Below are 5,861 nucleotides of genomic sequence, written 5' to 3'. Positions count from 1 at the left end.
GCCAAGGGCAGGCATAGTGTTACATATCATTCTCCATGTCCCTAGCACTTAGCATCTACTTACCTGTTCATCCATCTATCTACCCACCCACCCATCCAGCCGCCCATCCACCTACCCAACTACTCACCCACTCACCCACCTACTCATTCCTCCTTCCCTCCCTCCCTCCCTCTCTTCCTCCATCCATCCCTCTCTCCATCCCTCCCTCTCTTCATCCATTCACCCATCCCTCCCTCCTTCCCTCTCTCCATCCATCCTATTCATCCATCCATCCATCCATCCATCCATCCATCCATCCATCCATCCATCCATCCATCCACTCACTCATTTATCCATCAATCCAGTCAATATTTTTTGAGCTCCTAATGAGTTTTAAGCCTTTTGATAATTGCTGGGAATAGAGCAGCAAACAACCTGCTCTCCATTTCTGCTCTCAAGAAGCTCCTTGTCTAGAGACAAAGGCAGAAAGACAAATGAGCAATTGCCAATGAGGGTGGTTAGGGGACTGTGGGACCAGAGGAGGCACAGACCCTGTGGGGTGAGGAAGCAGCAGAGGGGAGTGTTCAGAGAAGGTCTTCCAGAGTCAATGATGTCTAGGCCTGACGAATGGGTGCTTGAGAGTGGGGTCTTTGGAATCAGATGGCCTGGATGTAAGTTGCAGTTCTGCAAGCTGAGGGACTGTGAATGGGTGAGGTAATCTTTCTGAATCTCAGTCTCCTTATCATATGAAATGATAGAGTATATCTATCTCATATGCTATTGTGAGGTTTTAATAAAATCATATAATGTAAAGTACTCAGCATAGTGCCTGGCACTTAGTATGTGCCCAAATCTCCAGCTATTAAGCTGAGATCTGAAAATCAAGTAAGAAATAGTCACGGACAGAGTATTCTTAGCAGTGGGCCTGGCACAGGAGAAGTTCCATGCTTGCTTTGGCCTTTAGGAGTCCAAAGGTATAGGTGGTGGCAAGGGGGCAGGTGAGACAGGACCAGAGCCAGTCCCTGAAGTGAATGCAGTGATGACCATGGTAGCTGGAGGGAGACAGAGAGGAAGACTTCAGGAATGAGAGGCCTGATCAGACAGCAGGGGGTGCCACTTCTGAAAGCTGGAGGAGGTGTTCTGAGGAGGGTGGCTTAACCTCCTGGGTGTCACTGGAGATGGGAAGGGAGACAAGGCCAGGCCACATCCTTGTCTGTCTGGCATCAAAGGCCCCTAGACCTCTGCTGTTGAATCAAGATTTCCACCCAACCCCGGCTTCAGACAGAGATAGCAGAGCCCCTCTCACAGATGTGACCAGGATGGACATGTCCATATCTTCTTTCTCACATCCTCCCTAGCCCATACCTGACTGAGGGGACACCAGCCTTTGTAGGATCAGTTCAACAGGCAAACATACGCTGGGAAGGCCAGAGAAGCACAGGTTAGAAGCAGAAAAACTGATGTAGGAAGGAGCTGGGTAGAAGAGATAAGCAGGCCTATGTGCTGGGTGAGAGGATTCTTAAGGGTGGGCACAGCAACAGATGGGTGGGACGTTAACAGAGAGAAAGATGGAGAAATAAGACTTTAAGAATTTTTGCTATGCTTTATGAATGGAATCTCCCTTTAGGGATAAAGGTTTAAATTGCTTTGCAATTCTATTTAATTGTTATTTTATTTATTTTTTTGAAGATAGGATCTTGCTCTGTTACTTAGGCTGGAGTGCAGTGGCACACTCATAGCTCATTACAGTCTCCAACTCCTGGACTCAAAGGATCTTCCCATCTCAGCCTCTCAAGCAGGTAAGACTATGGGAACACACTACCACATCTAGCTAATTTTTAGTTTTTTGTAGAGACAGGGTCTCAGTATGTTGACCAGGCTGGTCTCAAACTCCTGGGCTCAAGTGATCCTCCTGTCTCAAAGTGCTGGGGTTACAGGTGTGAGCCACCACGCTGGCCTATATTTACTTTTTAAACTGGTATTTTTAAAAAAGCAAAGTTATACCCAGACTAGTCCATAAGGCAGGCTAATGTTGTATGGCTTATGCAACTAAGGCACCCCAGCCTGAGATAGGTTGGGGGCATCACCAGCCACAATGTAATTAGTTGAGCGAGCGCTCACACCTGGGCACCTCAAACAGTGCTATTTTCTCTAGAGCATCCTTGACTGTGGAGGATATTCCATTTGCCACATTACCAACCAAAGCACAAGAAGCTTAGAAATAAGTAATGTAATTTTGGGGTGTCCCGCTACATGGATATTAAATGAAATTGTCTTAAAAGATGCCTAAGCCAAGAAAAAATTGCAGAACAAAATCAGAATAATTTTTAAAAAGTACAATGTATCAAAATGTATGACATGTTGCCAAAACAGTACATTTAGAAAATTGTATTATTCTAAATCCCCATGTCTCTAGGAAAGATTAAAAACATAACACACGTATACACGGTAAAGTAAGTCTCTACATTGACAATCTTAGAGATATAAGAAAGAGGTCAAGAAAATTAGGAAAGCAAGCAATAATAAAGCTGTATAAATAAGAGGGAAAAATGAGTGTTGATGTACAAAACCAATAATTCGACCTTTGAAAAAATCCACAAAGTCTTTAGTCCAATTGATTGAAGAAAGGACAAATATAGCCAGAGCAAATAAAATCAGAAATGAAACATGAGCTGCAACAAATAATGCAAAAGAGATTTGTAAGATTTGGGGGAATATTGACTTCATTTATATGAGTAAATATGTGAATGTGGGTACGTATCTGCTCCAAGTCCAAGATATTGTGCCTAATGCCATCAGTGCACTTGCAAAGGAAATGCATCTTCTTGCTTGACGGTTGGATTCTGTTATGAGTTGAATCATGTCCCTCAAAATATATGTTGAAGTCCTAATCCTGAGCACCTGTGAATGTGGCCTTATTTGGAAATGGAGCCTTTACATATATAATCAAGTAAAGATGAAGTCACTATGGTGGACTCTAGCCTGATATGATTGATGTCCTTGGAAGAAGAGGGACATTTGAACACAGACAGGGAGAAAATGCCATATGGCGACAGAGTCAGAGACTGGTGTGAGGAACACCAAGGACTGACCCTGAGAAGCTAGAGGGAGGTAAGGAGGATTCTACTCAGAGTCTCAGAGGGAGCATGGTCCTGCTGACACTTGGCTTTTAGACTTCTGGGCTCCAGAAGTGTCAGAGAATAAATTTCTGTTGTTTTAAGCCACCCACGTTATACTTTATGACAGCCATAGGAAATGAATATAGGTTTCCTCCATATCTCAGTTACTAGACCACGCCTGTCACATTTCTCAGACTGATAATTTCTCTATTAGTTCTTGTTCTACTTGCTCTGTCACTCAGAGAGGACAATGTACAGTTAGGGGCATAGGAATATCCAACTTTCTTGGATCTATTTTGTGGCCATGGTGTTTGGGTCATCCATGTGTTCACGTTGGCTGTTATTATTGCTTCATCCTAAAAGACTATTCTATTGTAACTTTGTATATTTCACAAAATTCTTTGCTACCAAATCTACATTATCTGTTGGAATGTAATTCTTGCTTAATTTTTTTTTTGTATAAACAGTAACTATCAGGGCTATATTCTAGCTTTTACAATTTAGCATTAGAGTTTTTTTTTTTTGGTCAGGTTCTCACTCTGTTGTCCAGGCTGATATGCATTGGCATGATCAGAGCTTACTGAAACCTCAAACTCCTGGGCTCAAGTAGTCCTCCAGTCTCAGCCTCTGGAGTAGCCGGGACTAACACACCTGGCTAATTGTTTTTATTTTTATTTTTTTGTAGAGACAAGATATCACTATGTTTCCTATGCTCGTCTCGAACTTCTGGCCTTAAGCAATCCTCCCCCCTCAGTCTCCCAAAGTGCTGGGATTGGAGGCATGAGCCACCATGCCCGGCCTGTTAAGGTTTTTAGTATTTCATAGGCAGACATACATGCTTATTTTGTGTTAGAATTCATTCATGAAGTTTTTCCAGAATTATTTATTGTGCAGGCACAGGGGTTAGCACTGGGAACTCTAGATTGGCACACAGCCCTGGCTTTGCCCTCACACACCCTGGAGTCTGAGGGAATTCTGCTTTTTTTTTAAGCAGGAAGGGCAGCTCATCTGCATTTCACACCAGCAGTGATGCAGAGATGGACACTGTCACTGCCCATGAAGAGATGGTGAGCAGAGGGGAAAAGTAGATGCAGGAAAAGACAAAGCAGAAAGGAAGAAAGCCAAGAGGAGGGTCAAGAAAGGGGACTTATTGCATGGGGTGCAGCCACTGTTTTAGCATGGTGCAGCACAATGTTTAGAGAAGTGCTGCTTTCTTGCATCTAGATGCTTAAGAGGCGGTGTCCCTGGTCACGTTCCATGGATCAGAAGTAATTTGGGCTGAGGTAGGATTAGCACCATGGACAATCTTATATTTCTCTTTCTAGCATTCTCAGATCCCAAGTCCCCTCCTGGCAGAACTACTGTCTCTGCCCTCAGGGATCCTGAAAGCAGCTCCAGTTGTTCTATGTTCTCAAAGTCCTGAGTGACCTGGGTCCCCAAACTCTCCACTCTTGTCGTGACTGAGAACTCCCTGAAAAACTGGATTCCTCTGGAGCAGGGCACCCGGTTTCCCTCTCTGGATATTAGTGCCTCATGATCTGATGCCTCTTATGCTCTCACTTTGAGAAACTGGCCTCTGACACAAGAGAGAGGGCCTCAAATGTCACTGCCCTTACAGATTATCCAGTTCAATCAACTCAGGGGACCAATGAAGAAACTAAGACAAAGTGTGGTAAAGACACCTGAGGGCCCATGTTAGTGAGTAACAGGTGCCAGATGGCCTGATTTGCAGGCCAGGGTTCCCTTGGCCCTCTGGATGGGCATTGGTACTACCTTCACTAGTCACTCAGCTCTCAATACCCAAATGGGACAGCCAAGCCTGAAAGCTGCCAGTCCCCGGCCACAGAGGCCTTCTTCCAGCCAGCACACGTCCACTCCTTCCTGTGATTTCCAGCTCCTGTCCAGCGGTAGAGTAAGTGCATCCATCACACCACAGCTTCCACCTGGGGCCCTCACAATTTAAGAGGCCTTGGCTGAAATGTGCTCTGTTATGGAAGCTGTGGGTCCAAGTCCTCCCCTGACCTTTTCTGGACGGGAATTTCTAACTTAGCCCAATTTATTTAGCCGATCATTGTTGGCCATGAAGCGGAGGCCCTAAAAGCCCATAAACCATGCAGCATGGGAAAGAGGTGCGCGGCTCAGGATGAAGTCATCCACTCTGTGCTCTGACTCCGAGGCCCAAAAACTCAGGGTGGCTCCTGCTGTCCAATCTCAGGAGCTTCGCCTGGACAGCTCACTGTGGAAAGTGGTGGGGAAACACTGCTTAGGGTATATTTTGAAAGGAGTACTGAGTGGGTGGATCTTGAAGTACCAGACATATCAGCAAAGTGACAACCTCCATCAGGAGGAGTCGTCTTGCTCCAGGGCATGTATGTTTACCATGCCTTTCCACACCAGCCCTGGTCTGCCTTGGTGCCTACTGGGAAAGCTAAGAGCTTTCCATGTAGCCTCTCATTGAAGACGTCCAGTGACCTCATAAGCCAGGTAATATTATTATTCCCATTTTTCAGGTCAGATCACTTCTCCAAGGTCTCAGAGTCACAAAGTGGCAGAACGAGGGCCTGAACCTATGTGTGTTTGATGCCAGAGTCTGTGCGTTCAAGCATCCATAGCTCTCCACTGCATAACGGGGAGGAGGTGGCCGAAGGAGAGGCTAAGTCTTGGATCCTTTCTGGACCCTATGTTCTTGGAGTCCTTTCTTTATACCAGCTAGATCCACTCGGAGAAAAGGGGATGTCCATCAAGTCCAGCTGGCCCTTGAGG

Source organism: Carlito syrichta, unplaced genomic scaffold, assembly GCF_000164805.1.
Source record: "Carlito syrichta isolate Samal-C Ts95f unplaced genomic scaffold, Tarsius_syrichta-2.0.1 Scaffold308047, whole genome shotgun sequence".
NCBI lineage: Eukaryota > Metazoa > Chordata > Mammalia > Primates > Tarsiidae > Carlito > Carlito syrichta.
This window is presented reverse-complemented; position numbering follows the sequence as displayed.